We start from the raw sequence: 18,353 nt of genomic DNA, 5'->3' as shown, positions 1-18,353 counted from the left end.
AGCTTAAGACATCACAATTTGGCAAAAAGACGTTCCTAATCTTAGTTTGGACGCATTACAAATTGGTTTTTTTAATTGCAAAATTTACAAACTTTTTAACCTTGTATAGGTACTAATTAATACTAAAAAAATCAGCGTGGTAAAAAGAAATTCAAATAAAATAACGTAATATTTATTTTAGCCCTAATTAACCTGACCCTTAACATTTTAACTCCTCATCATTGTCTGTAAAATTGCTTTTCAAAGAAGACAATACCTACACCTACCTATTGATATTATTGCTATGTTATCTTTTTTATTTATTTATTTATTTATTTTCATGTACCAAAATTGTAGTTACAAAGTTAAGATAAATTAAGCTATGTACAAAGGAAATGCTTATCTCTAAACAGAGATTTCTTCCAGCTTCCCCGTGCAGGTTGTGAGTAAGGTGCATAAATACGTGTTTTATTAATAAAACCGACTTCAAAAACCAAAAACACTAAAAAGTAGAAAATAATTTTTGTTTAGCTACACATGTAATGTACCTAGGTATGAAGTCGAGCGAGCATATTAAAACAAAATTAGAAATCCAAGAGTGAAGCTCGCCCGACTTCATACCTAGGTACATTACATGTGTAGCTAAACAAAAATTATTTTCTACTTTTTAGTGTTTTTTGTTTTTGAAGTCGGTTTTATTTTTCTTTTGAAAATTTTTTATTTCACAATTTTTAGTGGCCCCACTGTACTATAATATGCTATGCCCAGTTAAAACCCTACTGTTTACTAAGCTGTTACAGTGATCGCGAGCAATTTGCTCTTATCCATTGAGGAGTTCTGTTCTCCATCTCCGAAGATATTCATCAAATCTTCACCAAATTTATATGGGACCACCTGCACAGTATACCCTTTCAAACAAAAAAAAAATTTCCAAATCGGTCCAGGGGTCTTTGAGTAATCGGGGAACATACATAAAAAAAAAAAATAAAAAAAAAAAAAAAAGATCCCGACGAATTGAGAACCTCCTCCTTTTTTGGAAGTCGGTTAAAAATTAGCTGACGCCTGCGACTTCGTCCGCGTGGATTTAGGTTTATCTAAATCCCGTGGGAGCTCTTTGATTTTGTGGGATAAAAAAATTTGGTGCATGATATACCGAAATTTCATATTCTTAGCTAGTTTAATTATTGAGATACCTAGGTAGCCTCCGTCACAATAATGGTTCAAAACGGATAACTTTGACGGCACCCCATTTCCTTATTTTTTGAGATAAAAAAATAAAAATATTGTTCGTACTCAATGAGTTCTAAACAATGATACCCCATAGTTAGGATAAAAAAAAAATTGGCTCCTTTATCATGCATGGCGGGCCCCCCTGAAAAATAATTTAATTTAAATAAATTTCTAATTCAAATAGGTTTTGGGTTAACGTTCTACACCAAATACCAAAATTTCAGGTTTATCTTTGTGTTCTGGTAGGTAGTCTTTTGTCACACAGTACGCGGCGTTCCTGAATTAAGGAAATTATTAAAATATCTACCTTGTAGTCCGCCATTTACGTACCTATTTGAAGTCAAGTCAACGACTGCAGGCCGCAGGGACGCAACGTCGCGCCACAGATCATATATTAGTCCCTTGGCATTTGTGGACTGTAGTTGACGATAGGTATATTTAGGTACCGTATCCTACCCTCCTCCCTACTACCCTACAACCCTACCTCATAATAACACCAGTAACAAAGCTACGGCCTACGAGTAGGTAGCGTAATAATAAATAAATAATATTATTATATCCGTGACACAAATATCCTTTCAGTTGATGCTTTACGACATTCGACATAAAAAGTAAGATCGAAGAAAGAGGAGTGCTGTGCAGGAGGGGTTAAAATTACTCATGCGTGTAATAGGGTTCGCGGACTTTATATTGCCTACCTACCTCTAATAAACAGACTATGTAAACTTTATGTAAACAAAAAGGTAATTTTCACAGCTTTTCAAGCATATATCGAGACTAGGTAAGTAAGTATAACAATTATTCAAGAAACACTCAAATTACTATTGATGGAGGAAAAATAATGTTCTTAGATACACACCTATTACCTGTAATAATTACAGATTGCCTAAATTCCATAGCTGAGTAAAATGAAGTTTAGGCTAGAAATTTTGTTAAATTTTACAAAAAGCTATTTAAATTTGTTTCCAAATCACGATTACACTTCATCGTAATTTAGCTATAAGTACCTACGTTTTCAAAATTTCTTTGCAAGCATGGAATTTCAGTGGATATATTTTAAGTTTCCTGTGAATCACGTCATATTAATATATTATATAGATAACTTTCTTTTGGGACTTCGTCTGTGATGGCGTTTGCTGGTGCGCGTGCTGTGCTTGTTTGGAGTGTTTTTTTTGTTAAGAGTGGTTGGTTTTTGTGTTAGTTGGTGTTTTTTGGTGGTGGAACTGACTGGGAAGCGCTTTAGGTTGGCGCCGCGCGTGTGTCGGCGGACGCCGGCACAGACGGAGTCCATACTTGTATAAATTCAATAACTTGAAAATATCTACACACTTGACATTGGCTAATCAGAGTAAAGCCAGATTTAAAGAAAAAAAAAAACTTTCTTTTGTAGAATGTTGGTTCCGAGCCAAAGCAGTATTGGTACGAAATGTTTTTGCCACAACGTATCTATTTATTTTCTAAGAAGGTACAAATTGGTACCTAGAGGAGATTAAAAGCTTCAGGCATATTACACATTAGATATAAAAGTAGTTTTATTACGTCCTCAGACGATCATGAGTATTCGAACAACTTGCAATGTCGGCCAAATTAATTACCTCGTCGTAATTCTCGTTTACTTGCAATGACAATACGCTCTCGTTACCTTTGTAGTAATTGAATCAACTACCTGAACGTAAGGCTAATGGGATCTAATTAGGCCCCATTTCACCAACAGCGGCTTATCCGAGAATAAAGTTATGCCAAGAATAAAATTAACCGCTACATTTACTCTCGGATAACTTAAAACACATTTTACCAATTTAAATTCATATTAGAATTTTATTTTAATTTAAATTAGATTAGTTATTGTACCTTTGAATGAGTCAAAATAATGAAGAAATGTCAAAAACTGAGATTATATACGTATTGAAAATTTAACGTATACTTATTGCATAATATTTAAATTATACGTAGTGAAATTGGTCCTTAATGAGATGATGAGATTAGAGGCCTAAGGGCGCGCTTTAAACCCATGCAGCCATAGTTATTCCCTTGACGGCATTTTTACACGTTTAAATAATGAAGGTATCCAACTTCATTCTTCTGCCTTAAATGTATGGTTGCTTCCGAGAGCTACATATACCCCATCTATATCTATACATATAATAAAATTGTAAAAAAGTGGTGTCTGTTCAATGGAAAAATATAAAAAAAAGTAGCAGGGGTTGTTATTATATCGATGCCGAACCCGAAATTGTAATTAATTTTTTTTTTGTCTGTTTGTATGTTTGTCTGTGTGTTTGTGCACGCTAATATCAGAAATGACTTATTCGATTTAGATACGGTTTTCACTAATATATTGTAGTAAGCTTCACTTAACATTTAGTGTTTATTTCATGTCAATTGGTTCATAAATAAAAAAGTTATGTCAATTTAAAGAATCACGGCGAACATTTTTAACGTACAGAGTACGTACTACACGCCTCGCGCCTGAGCGTCCGTGGCTATATAAAGCGCGGTCACTATTCTTTATTTTTTACCGTACTCGCACCGCCCGCGCCCTCCCACTTCTAAACATGTGGTTTGCACAAATTAAACGTAGTGGAAGGACGGACGGTGCATATCGCACGCTGCTTGTTGCATCATACAGATTTGTCTGTTTCAGCATTGTAGCAAAATTTAAAATTTTAGTTCTATTCTATTCTACAAAGTAACGCCTACTTTTTTACAACATTAAATACTAATTCACACTAGCGTCAGATCCCTTTTTTTTAATTTGTTTGGAGGAGGAAAATCCTCATGGAAATTAACTGATATATCTGACTTCACTACAGATGTTATCCTGTGCAATGAATCGTACATTATGGGTTGAATTTTGGTCAGCAAACCTGCGAGGAAAACTAGTAAATCAAAAAATAGACATATCCAATTCCACTGACCTTTCGTTCAAAACTTCAAAGGGCTGTTACGTTAAGTATCTGATAAGACCATGAAAACCCTTTCAACTTCTTACAAAAGATTTGCCTGTATTGTCATGACCAGTCTCAAGCCGTATAAGATGGTGTGGGTAGAAAGCAAATCTAAGGGCCATCGTCCACGGCAATATTTTATAGCGATACAACAGCGCGTATCTTAACCAGGCCACGCAGCAGATGCGGTATCGACTTCCCGTTGACCTAGGTAGGTTTTGGCAGGTAGGTTAGTCTTATAGGACAAGTAAAGGAACAAATCCGAAAACCGTGAATTTGTAGTTATATCACAAAAAAAAAGTTAAAATGTGTTCATGAATAAATAATAATTAATTCGTATTTTCAATTTTCAAAGTGAGATAACTATATCAAGTGGGATATCGTAATATGAAAGAGCTTTACCTGTACATTCTAAAACAGATTTTTATTTATTTTTATGCATAGTTTTTGATATGACGTGCAATATGACGAAAAAGTACCGCAATCTATGTCTGTGGTTTTCCAGATTTCTGTTAAAATATTTGGTTTCAAAGTTACGCGGTCTTTAAAATTTACATACAAATCTTTGAGCCCCTGTAATTTTAAAACTACATATTTTTAGAAAAATCTAAAACACCACAGACATAGATATTAGTTTCTAGAATATGTCTGCAAAATTTCATGGACTTTGGTTGCTTAATATTCAAATGAAATTGGAACTACAATTGTATGAAACGAGTGGAAACGAGTGACGGAGAGAGCCCTGTTAATAAAAATAAGTACCATACTCAAACCAAATCATATGCCTGCCAGCTTAGACTGCGTTCGTCTTCCATCCACTACGTCAATTTGCGGTCAAGGGCTTCGTTAGACGTTCGTTAGACTTGCCTGCACAGAATGTCACGGCAATAATATCATAATACAATTTGTATTCCATCGCTGCGGGTCAAGTCTTAATCTACGCTCGGTGGTTGGATCGACTACCAAGTTCCGAGAAAATCTATAAATACCGTAGTGTTCGGAAATAGCACTTCGATACGGATATTGCATTGGCCTTCAGAACCGAATGAAAATCGATACGCTTTTGTGTTGTTTCAGGATCAAATACCTGTAAATAACCTACATGTACCTATTTAATAAAACCCGACTACGATTTAATAAACGCTGAAATATTATAGTAAAATCATTTCTGAGCTGTCGCTTGGTATGTTTTAACATTTACATTCATGAACTCTGAATTTTCTCCTCTTTCATTTGACATCCCATTCCATTCCATCAGCCTGTAAGCGTCCACTGCTGGACATAGGCCTTTCCAAGAGCGCGCCACGAAACACGGTCCTCCGCCTTCCTCATCCACCCACTACCCGCTGCCTTCTTCAGGTCATCGGTCCAGCGGGCTGGAGGTCGTCCCACACTGTGCTTACGGGAACGCAGTCTCCACTCCAGAACACTTCACACTCCAACGGCCGTCGGTTCTACGACAGACATAGCCTGCCCATTGCCACTTCAGCTTGCTAATCCTTTGAGCTATGTCGGTCGCTTTTATTCTTCTGCGAATTTTCTCGTTCTGGATTTTATCCCTGAGAGTAATACGAAGCATAGCTCTCTCCATAGTGCTCTGAGCGACTTTTAGTTTGTGGATGAGGCCAACTGTGTCCACTTTTCCGCTCCATACGTCATCACCGGTAGGACACATTCACTGAAGACGATTCGAAAACCTGACGTAGCTCTGAAAATGCTGCCCAGCCCAGCTGGATTCTTCTGTCAGCCTCCTTGTACCCTCCTGTAAGCCTCCTTTGACATCCCACTCGATGCAAAAAACTTTTTGGAGATCTCCACTTTTTTTGATGTACCTAACATCCGTTAGGTCAATTTTTTTCGTAGGAAATATATGCCTTTGTTACCTGGACCTTTACAACGAATCAATTGACACCTCATTTGTCAAAATCGGCCTAGTAGTTTAGGCGCTATTAACTTACATACATACATGCATACATTCATACATACTCACATTACATACATACATGAATACATTCATACATACATACATACATACATAGATTGCCAAAATCATACCCCTTCCTTTTGGCTTTGCTGTAGTGGGGTAAAAAAAGACTTGAGGGCACCACTGTGTAAATAGCTCAAATCCGATAAGTTACTGAAAATAGACTTTTTCACCTATCTAGCTCAAAAAAGGCACTGTCGTAATAGTTTACAAATTGCGAAAAACCAAATAAAATTTGAATTTCGCGGGCAGACCCGTCGTTTGCCCCCTACGTAAGCTAAGCGAATGAGTTTGAAGGCTGGTGGGGGAAGGCTCTCGCGCAGTTTGACGTGAACCAGCGTCAATTGTTCTCGGTTTTAGAACGCTGTGATTGTAACATCACTAGATCAAACATAATCGATACAAAATCGTAGTGAAAGTTATCAAATATTGTGATGAGCGATTATCGAAGTTTTTATTTTCACTTGTGATTAGTGATGTGACATGGAATAGTAACATAGTACTTAATACCTAGGTAAGTTATTTTATTCCTAAGTGATGTAGGGTGATGATCAATTGTGACCTTTAAAGGCACGTATTAAAATGTACGGCTATTTAACTCATAAATACTAAATGCCTGCTTCTGAAGCATCTGTTTAGCTTCCGATGTAATAACTAATTTGTCAACGCTAATAATAATGACTAATATTGGATCATCGATGTATTGGATAGAATGTTTATTTTGATAGGCAGGCAAGTGTTGAAAAATAAGGCACCTTTAACACAGAATAATATATGAGGTACTATCCTTTGATCCCCCTTTTTACATGAGCGCACAATCCTATCCTACTTCCTATTTTTAACCCCCGACCCAATAAGAGGGGTGTTATAAGTTTGACGTGTGTTTGTGTATCTGTCTGTGGCATCGTAGCTCCTATACGAAAGTTTTTTTTGTTTGAAAGGTGGCTTGATCGAGAGTGTTCTTTGCTATAATCGAAGAAAATCGGTTCAGCCGTTTGAAAGTTATCAGCTCTTTTCTAGTTTTCTTATAGAGGTTTTTGTGTCGGGGGTTTTAAATTTTGAGTTATTATTATTGTTATTGTGTCCGGTGGGATGTCAAATGAAAGAGAAGAAAATTTTGAGTTCATGAATGTAAACTATACTATAGCATAAAAATATACCAAGCGACGGAAATCAATTTTATTTACTATAAGTATATATGTATAATGTTTCAGGACGATCGTAGTCGGGTTTTAGTTTTCAACTTCATACAAAAAAAAAGACTTGCTTTAAAACTTTACTTGAATAAAAAAGTCTATTTCTATTATGAATAGGTAAGTAGTTGAAATCGCACCTACTCTTGGTAGGTGGGTACTCTAAGGCTGAGATCTATAGAGCGTACTTTGACTTTGCTCAGGCTTAAGACACTGTTAAAACGAGACAGCGTCATACCGCTGCCATAAATCTCTCTCGTTTCAACTGAAACTGACGTCTCAGCAAAATCTCAATTCTTTTTTTTTTCAACCTTATTCTAGTCATAATACGGAGAGACTAGATCTCTCCGTATCTAGGTATTATCCCAAGAAAACTAAACGCAGAGAGAGGGAATATTGCGAAGGACTACTGTTGGAAGGTAGTAAGGCAAGCAGAAATAGGATTTTTTTGCTTAGAAGATATCTTTTTGGATAATAGACGATTCCTTTGATAAGGTTGGTTTCGTAAGGGATGAGACAGCTTTACTTTGTTTCTTCAAAGATATTACGGCCCGAGGTGGGCTTAACATAATGACATCTCCTGTCTAAGAATACCATAGGCCTTATTTCGGCAAAGATTAGGCATTTTTGGCAACTTTTTTATCGGAACAGTTGCAATTTGCAAGGAATTTCTTATATGTTAGTGGCAAATAAGAAAACTAAGTAGTTAGTAGTAGTAAACAGTGTTCTGGTACGATGTCTGTAAAAACCAAAGGGGTATGGGTTTAATAAAAAGTGCCATATCGCTTCCAGTTTTTTTTTAATTTATTTATTCATATCAATTCTACAAGATTCTTAAAATTAATAACTCACCAAACTGGTGGGCCAGTTTGTTGGCTTAGACATTAAACCCGCTGCCATCTAGGACTGCATCGTCACTTACCACCTGGTGAGATTGCAGTCAAGGGCTAATTTGTCTGCAATGGGAAAAAAAAAACAAAAAAAAAAACTATAAGACTTGACAGGTAGGTTTCTTTTATGAAGTAGGTAGGTAGGTGCTCGCTAAGAAGCTAAGATAAAAAGTTTAATAAAAAGCGTGAAATAAAAATTAAATAAAAAATTTAAAAACCTCGGACACCCCACCCCTAAAAAGTAAAAATATAATAAGTAAGTATGTATTGACAAATTAAGTTTAACCTATACTATATACTACTAATAAATAAAATTGAAGTGTCTGTCTGTAATTTCGAAATAACTACCGCATATTAAGGTCATATGATTATTTGAACGATACTATAACTGAATTACACGTTTTTAAAATTTTTGTCTGTTTGTCTGTCTGTCTGTCTGTCTATCTGTTTGAAAAGGCTAATCTTCGGAATGGCTGAACGGATTTTGACGGGGTTTTCACATACAAGTAGAGGATTGACCAGGGAGTAACATAGGCTATTTTTTTAACCGACTTTCAAAAAGGGAGTTGTGTTTTTCTACCTATGTACACCGAAATCTCCGAGATTTCTGAACCGATTTGCGTCATTTCTTCTTTAATCGATAGAGGAACTTTGCAACATTATTTCGACGGGTTATTACGGATAAGCTACTTTTGTCCTGGGATATCAAGTTCCCACGGGATTTTCAGAAAACTAAATCCACGCGGGCGAAGCTGCGGGCATCAGCTAGTATAATTAATTGTCCAAGCGCCCGTTGAGTCGGGGGACCGCTAAAGATAACAGAAATTCTATTTCTTTCTAAAACGGATGGCTTTCAAAGCTGTTTTTGTTATTTTAGGTACCTTTAACAGTCCCCCGACAGGACGAGCGCTTGGATAAAAGCTTTACTAGTTAGATTAAACTTAAACGGTCAATATATACATACTTTCTTAATATATTTTTACTTTTTAGAGGTTTCGGTCGGGGATTTTTAAAATTTTCAATTTAATTTTTTTATACTTTTGCACGATGCGACGCGAGCGACGTTCGGACAGTGTTCGAGATACGAGAAAAGTGCCATTTGCTCGGTCCAGCTGCTTGACGGGCGCATCAAGCTCGCATCAAGCAGCTTGTTCAAGCAAAACAAATCTAGCAAAACAAATCTACGTGCTTGACGTCAATCCGCTTAACCCTGTTGGAAGCCTTTAACAGGGCTCTCCGTCACTTACTCCATACAATCGTAGTTCCCATTTCATTTGAATATTAAGCAACCAAAGTCCATGAAATTTTGCAGACATATTCTAGAAATTAATATCTGTGGCTGTGGTGTTTTAGATTTGTTTTTAAATATGTAGTTTCTAGAATATGTCTGCAAAATTTCATGGACTTTGGTTGCTTAATATTCAAATGAAATTGGAACTACGATTGCATGAAGCGAGTGACGGAGAGAGCCCTGTTAATACTTACACTTAGTATAATTTGAATAAGCCCGTTATGTCTTTAACGATTTAAAATAATTGGTAAACCTACCATACCAATTGTATTGGAAATTTGGACCATCATGTATTTCAAAAGGTTTTACGTTTCGGTAGTTTTAAACAACAGGTAACACAATACGCTCGAGTTGATTTTCATTTTCAGATAATTTAATACAGTACAAGTGTAAATTGAAAATGTATAACACCCCCGACCAGTGAAGGTTACAGTAACTAGAAAGGAGCTGATAACTTTCAAACGGCTGAACCGATTTTCTTGGATTTCTTGGACACTCTCGATCAAGACATCTTTCAAACAAAAAAAACTAAATTAAAATCGGTTCATTAGTTTAGGAGCTACGATGCTACAGACAGATACACAGATACACAGAGACCCCTCTTTTTGGGTCGGGGGTTAAAAATATACTTCAACTTTTTTTCAATGGTTTAAATTTTTCTGACCTTAACTATATTTCTAGCTAGACTAGTCGCAATGTGCGTGACCTAAGCAAATATACGTTTTTTTTGCATTTCAATTACTTTAATTACTTAACGTTATTTATTATTTATTATTTATTAATATGCTTAAGCTTAGATATTATATTAGTTAAGTTTTCTGAGCCACAGACGGACAGACGGACAGGCAGACAGGCAGACAGACAGACAGACAGACAACAAAGTGATCCTATAAGGGTTCTGTTTTTCCTTTTGAGATACGGAACCCTAAAAATAAGTGTTATTTCTTCGTGTGCTGTAGTAAGTAGGTGGCCCACAGCATTTGTAGCACATAATATGTATATTATGTACATACTGCAACGCACCTTAGAGGAGTCTCATTAAAACACGCACAGAATCAACAACTCTTTTATTGTTTAGGCCTCCAATATTACAGTGTGAGTTTAACTCGTAGATAGGTACTTGACCGATTATTAGATGGTAGGTACAGCAACGTAGAAAGCGCCGCTTCTGCGCTTATTTAATTACTAGCCGATGCCCGCGACTTTGCCTTAGGTAGTCGCAAATGAACCACAACGGTTCCTATTAAACTTTTTTTTTTAAATGATTAGATTATACCGAACAGGGTCCGTTGTAACTATTTCAGCTAAATGAATGAGTATAATGTTAAACGCCTTAAACTTCCGGGAAGCAGACCGTACATGAAATGGTCATTGCCGGTTTAATGAAATTGGTGAAATATATGTGGCCCCGGGCATTAGTTGGAATTGGGAATGTTTTATGAAGTTTTACGAGTAAATAGCGTCCTACGTATTTTGCAAATTCACAAAGATATTTAAGCTTTTTATTTGGCACTTTGAAAGCGTCAAATATATAAACCTCTGAGGACCCTCCTAGTGCCGTGGTGAGCGCTGTGGTTTTATGAGCAGAAGGTCTTAGGTTCGATTTTTGGCAGAGGCAATATGGGAATTCATTCATAATTTTTAAATTTACTTTAATGTGATCTGGTGAGAGGCTTGCCACCCTACCGGCAAAGATGCTGTCAAGTGATTTAGCCTTCTGGTACGATGCCGCGTAGATTAGTATTTATCTATTAGGGGCACCCTGAGAGGGTACCTGTTGATTTTCTAAGTTTTAGCCTGTTTCCATCTCAGACCCCATTGCACTTATCATCACGTGGTTCAAGGTTTAAACTTGTCATCCAATTCAAAAATGCCTTTAGGCTTACATTAAAACAAAATCTTTTATTTTATGACCCTTTTTATTTCACGCAACTCTCATCTCATAAAACAACGCTCGTTTGGCCTCAACCGCATGCGCAAGTATGAAAATATTTCAAATAACAAAACAATGGATGGAACATTTCACAGGAACGTTTTCAATATTATAGCAACTTCCCGGCGCGGCGGTAGGCTTTTCTGTGCTAATAGTACAGGACCGTCCAGGCGAAACCAGCTGTACTTCCTAAGTGGTTTTACAAGTTTCACGTTCAGAATTTAAAATAATAAAATGTGTACCTAAAAATCACCTCATTTATGTTAGATAGAGGACATTTAAAGGACCTCGTTACCAGCATAAAACTGTCCAGTGCTACATAAGAATGTGCGGGTTATTCAATGGGTATGTGAAATCACCTCTAAAATCACTGTGAAGTAATGAAATACATGATACTTAAAATGAAAATGATTTAAAAAAACTACGAGTGATTGAGTTATTACTTTAAATCTGTACAAAAACCGCTCTACACTTCACTTTAGATAAAGCTCTTTGGTTTTGTACGGACTGTGTGTTAGGTAGGTAGGTACTTATTTTTGCTAAAGTTTGTAAACTTTTTGTTTTGATGAACTTTGCATGTTTACAATAGTTTGAGTTAGATTGATAGGGGTTTATTGCTGAGAAAATAACATTGTACCGACTATAAATAATAATTCCTATTCACACCAGTGACTCAGCGATGCGACGTTTCTTAAAACTTTTGTATAGGGACCAAAATGCCCGCGATTTCATTCGCGGCATCTATACTAATAAATAAAATTGGAGTGTCTGTCTGTAATTTCGAAATAACTACCACATATTAAGGTCATATGGTTATTTGAACGATACCATAACTGAATCACACGTTTTTCAAATTTTTGTCTGTCTGTCTGTCGGTCTGTCTGTCTGTCTGTCTGTCTGTCTGTCTGTTTGAAAAGGCTAATCTTCGGAACGGCTGAACCGATTTTAACGGGATTTTCACATACAAGTAGAGGATTGACCAGGGTGTAACATAGGCTACTTTTTTAACCGACTTTCAAGAAGGGAGTTGTGTTTTTCTACCTATGTACACTGAAATCTCCGAGATTTCTGAACCGATTTGCGTCATTTCTTTTTTAATCGATGGAGGAACTTTGCGACATTGTTTCATAAAAAATTTGGATTCCAACTCTTCAATCCTGATGCTGCAGGGGATCTGACCAATCCACGCGGGCGAAGCTGCGGGCATCAGCTAGTTATTAAATAAAAAGCTGCCTACAAAACTTACTGAATTATAATTTTCGAGAGCAATTTGATTTTTTTTTTAAACTACCACAATTTGGAATATAGTAAGTACTAATTTCTTGCCCTATTTGGTTGACCGGGCTCAATTACTTAGTTCCTAATGACTCGTAGAATAACCCCGTAAATAATGTATCGACTTATTGTTATATTTCATCATCATCATCATCAGCCTGTGGAAGTCCACTGCTGGTCATAGGCCTTCCCTAAAGAGCGCCACCACACCCGGTCCTCAGCCTTCCTTTTTTTTTTTTTTTTTTTAAATCCGCCAATCGGATAGTACCAAAATACTTTACTTATTACCCCAAAAAAACTTAATTAGCTGCCATATTTTAACTTGTGACCCTAGACTTAAAACAGCACGAAATTAGATAGATGGGTAGGTAGGTTAGCTCGCCTGCTCGTTTGCTCGCTATTTTTAACCCCCGACCCTAAAAGAGGGGTGTTATAAGTTTGACACATGTGTATCTGAGTATTTATCTGTGTCTCTGTTTGTCTTGTGTCAATTGACAAATGTCAAGCTGTCAGGATGGACATTGCCTAGATACATAATTATTTATTTGAAAATGATGTTTTGGAAAACTCAGATACTTTGGATCGTAGGCGCGGAATAGTCCAAGAAAATTGGTTCAGCCGTTTGAAAGTTATCAGCTCTTTTCTAGTTACTGTAACCTTCACTTGTCGGGGGTGTTATAAATTTTAATTTACACTTGTTGTATAAAAAGGCTTGTGGTATCTAGCAATTTAAATTTAAATAAAGCACTGGCGTCAAGCTAGCTGGGAACGACTTAGCGGCTGGGAACGAGGTCGTAGACCAATTTACGCATTTATAGTTTTTCTTTAAGCGCCATAATTGCTTAAATGCTTGCAGAGTAGCTCCTGAGAACATTTACGATCTATAAAACTGTATAAGAAACTGAGACTGCCACACCAATAAAATACATTTTTCTCAATAAACGGGACAAAATTGGGATAGAAAAGCCGCAAGCCATTTATTGAAGTGACGACCGAATTTTATTTTATTTTGTCTGGACTAGATACAAAATTGCACCTACGAGTATATGTACTTACTAGCCGATGCCCGCGGCTTTGCCCGCGTGGATTCAGGTTTTTCGAAATCCCGTGGGAACTCTTTGGTTTTCCGGGATAAAAAGTAGCCTATGTGCTAATCCAGGATATTATCTATCTCCATTCCGAATTTCAGCCAAATCCGTCCAGTAGTTTTTGCGTGAAGGAGTAACAAACATACACACACACACACACACACACACACACACACATACAAACTTTCGCCTTTATAATATTAGTGTGAAGTGTGATAAAGTATACAATCAGGATTAGGAAATAATGGTAGTGTAGGTAGGATTGGCATCACGAAGAAGGATCTTACCTTGAACTTGCGCTATTTGAAAATTATAATTATAAAGAGCCTCAATAGCTCAACCGGTAAAGGAGTGGACTGAAAACCGAAAGGTCGGCGGTTCAAACCCCGCCTGTTGCACTATTGTCGTACCTACTCCTAGCACAAGCCTGACGCTTAGTTGGAGAGGAAAGGGGAATATTAGTCATTTAACATGGCTAATATTCTTAAAAAAAAAAAAAAACTACATTGTCTCTGCGGGCATCGATACCGGATTGGACAAGAATTTTTATGATTGGAGAATTCGGCTCCGGCTAGACATCACAGCTGGGATAGGAGTATGGGTTTAATGAAAACTGCCATACTCCTTCCAGGTTGGCCCGCTTCCATTAGAGTGCATCATCACTTACCACTTAGGTGACATTGCAGTCAAGAGCTAGGTACCGTATAAACTACTATACCCTTTCCCGTTTAGCCCACTTCCATCGAAGAGTGCATCATCACTTACCATCAGAGTGACATCGCAGTCAAAGGCCAATTTAGAGTACAGGTTCGATGATAACGGGAGCTCAAAGGACATTGTCATAATTCGCCTAAGAATCAACATTCATTTGACATATACAATAATTCTTAGCATAATTTAAAACCTTTACTCCAAATATTAGAATTTCACGGACACTTCAGAATATTTAATAAAAATAATTAAATAGATGTTTAATTGATTCCCATACGTTTCCGTTCACCGTTATCCAATCATCGCTTTCAGCGCTTGATCCCTATGGTAAAAGATAAGAGCTCAAGTAGGTTAAAGCGCTAAGTGCAACAGGAGAAAGGGCTGGTTGTGAGCGAGAAACAAATACGGCTTATGTTAGCGTTCGAGTGAGATGGAACACAATCGTGTTTGTATTCTTTACTCTATGTTGTTCAGTTGATGCTCATTATGGGCTTTAATGACAGAAAACAATCAAATGTCATACTCAATTGCTACTTTGAGTTTTGAATTTTGATACCACCAAATAGGTTTAGTAGAAAAGTGATAAAAGTATATAGGAACTACTAATTTAATTCAGTCATTCATATTCATAAATCATAATTCATACTTAATAGATACCAAGCTTTGTTTACCTACCTACTTACCTCTTACGAATGAATATCCGAGTAGGTACCAAATAAGCAAAATGAGTGCCTATCTACCTACCTAAACCAAAGCTATTTTGACAGCATTTAACAGAAACCTCAAAGACATAGGTATCCATAAATAAGTACCTACCTAATGAAACCCGAAACCGAAACGGGACTAGCGAGGTAAAATATAACCTCAAAATCGAAAACATTTTTGATAATAACTAAATTCTCAGAAGTGTCCGTTGTTTCAATCTACTTTCGGGGATTTAAAGAGGTTTTTTTGAACCGGTTCATCAATATTTTATGACTGTTGGTTTTTAGGCGAAACTTGTATGGAGGCAGAACAATGTCCTTTTTGATCATTTGGATTTCATGTTACTATTAACCGGAGAAGGTGGATAGAGTTAACCGCGACTGTTAATTAGAAGGGAGAAAATTTGGGGCGTAGGCGATATGCCCAGAATTTATTGGTAAATTATAATCAAATTTTGTCGAATTTTATGGACATTTTTAGTGAAATTCTGAGTAAATATCATTAAAGCCGTGATAATATATGAGTGAACTTGATATATAAAAGGTCGTTAAACACGAAATAAGCTTAAAATCATTAATATTCATACATCTATACGTTAAATTAACGTCTTTTACTTTCTTCTTTCCCAACATAATAACAGCGGTCACCGAACTCTAATGTGCTATGGGTTTCAAAACCTACACAGTCTTCGTTCCAATGACTGACTATCATTTTCCGTCTTACTCCATCCTAAGCTGTTTGAAAGAGACAGCATCAAGATAAATTAGCAAAGGCATAACAGCAATTTTAAATGCTTTCACACGAGTGTCTAGAAGTGTTTGAAATGATGTAATGTTGTTTTATTCAGAGCCATGATTGTTTAGTGGTTGGGCCTATGTTTTGAAAGTGCGTTGGTTCATTTTTTGATGTTTTTAACCCCCGACCCAAATAGAGGGGTGTTATAAGTTTGACGTGTGTATCTGTGTATCTGTCTGTGGCATCGTAGCGCCTAAACGAATGAACCGATTTTAATTTAGTTTTTTTTGTTTGAAAGGTGGCTTGATCGAGAGTGTTCTTAGCTATAATTCAAGAAAATCGGTTCAGCCGTTTGAAAGTTATCAGCTATTTTCTAGTTACTGTAACCTTCACTTGTCGGGGGTGTTATAAATTTTTAATTTACACTTGTCTCTGATATACCCTACCTACTATACTTTATCTATTTTATGAATAAACTAACTGATTCATATTTAATATCCGATGGTCTAGGAAATAGGGACTTGAGATTATTAACGTAGTAAAGATTTTTGAGAAATTCCTGATTTTTGAGAAGCCGGGATGGTTAAGCTAATCACGAATGAAAAATATTTATTTACGAATAATATTATAACAGGCTGATAATATAATATGTTATAATAAACTTATAATATTATGTTACCTACATATTATAAGTGTTTGCCAATTGTTAAAACCACTTAATAAACTTTAATAAAAAAACATTTTATAAATTAAATTAATTCATTTAATCAGTTACCTCTTATCAAGTAAGTAGAAAATGTCCTCAAGATGTGGAGAAAAAAGCGAATCAGAAAATTTATTTTCTCAAACATGCATGGAAATATTGTCATTATTTTGAAAAAAGAATACGCGAAGTATAGAATTTTCGGAGAAAGAAAATCAAATCCATTGCTGCCCGGCTAGCATGGGCAGTAGATAAAAATTATATCCTTCGATTATATCCACCGATGTCATAGAAATCAGTGGATATAATCGGGGATATAATTTATATCTACTGCCCATGCTAGCCGGGGCGTTTTTGAATTTGGAACATTAAAACGCTCCAGCATTTTGTCATTCTTGGCATACCATAGTCGCTTTGCTTAGTACAAATTGCGTTTACGTGGTTGTATAGCCATAAATGCGTTTGCCTGTCGGCACAGATGTTATAAAAAAATTGGCGGCAAAGCTGAAAATTCGTCTTGAGTAGTTACATACCTACTTAATAAATATAAATTTAATAATAATTAAAATGAGTTTCAACGGTTCAGAGAGTAAAATGGAGATTAATTTCACTCCACTAGATTTAAGGTCAGAAGCCAAATTGGCAATAGAAAACCTGCTTTCAGCGAAGTCAAGAAAAATACATGAAAGTAATGAAAATTTTATGAGTTGGAAAAACGAGAAAAAATGTCAACATTTTCTCCGAAACAATATTTTTGGCGTATTTTAATGAGATTGCTAAAACTAATAAGCCATCTACATTATGGGCAATTGATTCCATGCTGAAATGTACAGTTCATGTTAAAAACGACATTTGATCTGGAACAATACAGAGATATTTAATAAGTAGAAGCAATGGGATCACAATGACACTTGGTATAAGAGTTAATTGAAAAAAAAAAGCAAATGGCGGACATGTAGGTAGGCCAGGCCCATAGGTACTAAAATATTTAAGACCCTTTGAATACGGCAGAGGTTTTCACATAAAAGCATAGTACCTACTCTACCTATACGAGCTTTAAATATCTAACATTTGCAAATGGAGAATTATTATGTCCACTCCAATGAATATAAATAAGAATAACACGAGGTAAATAATGGACATGTATTTAACTAAACCCTAGTTGATTGGAATGGATGGAACAATGGATGTGTCTACTCACAGCAAAACGGAGTCCTTTCACCCTGACTGCTAATTTCCGGAATATACCTATTTGTTCCGGGCAACGTGATTAACTGGGCATTATTAATAAGGACCGGCCATTATTAATAATGCGAAAAAGCGATGAGCAAAGTGATTAATTTATCACTTTGACCGGCCATTATTAATAATGTTCGACGGCCCGTAGTCCATGTAATAAGTCAGTGTTTGAGATAGCTTGAATTTATCACTTGGACCGGGCAGTATGAATAATTCCCTACTTGTAGCCGGGCAATGTGATAAATTTGTCTTAGGTTAGGTTAGGTTAGTTTTTATCAAAATAAAAGTAGGTAACTAATGATGTTATTACATTTTTAACTGTTTATTTTTTAACTACTATGTTCAATAGTTTATTTTTTGCTAACTTTCATGATAATTTTGTAAGTTTAATTTCATTTAATAAACAAAAACACTACAGTTCACCTATTTTATTACTTTTCCCAAGATAG

The 18,353-nt window shown here is 36.1% G+C and overlaps 1 protein-coding gene and 1 long non-coding RNA gene across 2 annotated transcripts in view; one reads left to right on the top strand and one right to left on the bottom strand.

Annotated features, from left to right (window-relative positions):
• Nucleotides 1-249: 249 nt before the first annotated feature.
• LOC123867815 lies at nt 250-17,491 on the bottom strand. The gene is made up of 4 exons (XR_006796513.1): nt 17,199-17,491; nt 10,846-10,853; nt 1,407-1,409; nt 250-262 (listed from the first exon to the last, which is right to left on the bottom strand). It is a non-coding gene; the product is annotated as an uncharacterized LOC123867815 (long non-coding RNA).
• The window catches only part of LOC123867808 (tyrosine kinase receptor Cad96Ca), a 74,862-nt gene continuing 62,984 nt past the window's right edge, over nt 6,476-18,353 (top strand). The window contains exon 1 of the mRNA XM_045910078.1: nt 6,476-6,655. The gene's annotated coding sequence lies outside the window, so the exon portion shown is untranslated. The remainder of the gene's footprint in view (nt 6,656-18,353) is intronic.

Source organism: Maniola jurtina, chromosome 8, assembly GCF_905333055.1.
Source record: "Maniola jurtina chromosome 8, ilManJurt1.1, whole genome shotgun sequence".
Lineage (NCBI taxonomy): Eukaryota > Metazoa > Arthropoda > Insecta > Lepidoptera > Nymphalidae > Maniola > Maniola jurtina.
The sequence above is the reverse complement of the archived record's forward strand: the minus strand, read 5'-3'. Positions and strand labels throughout refer to the sequence as shown.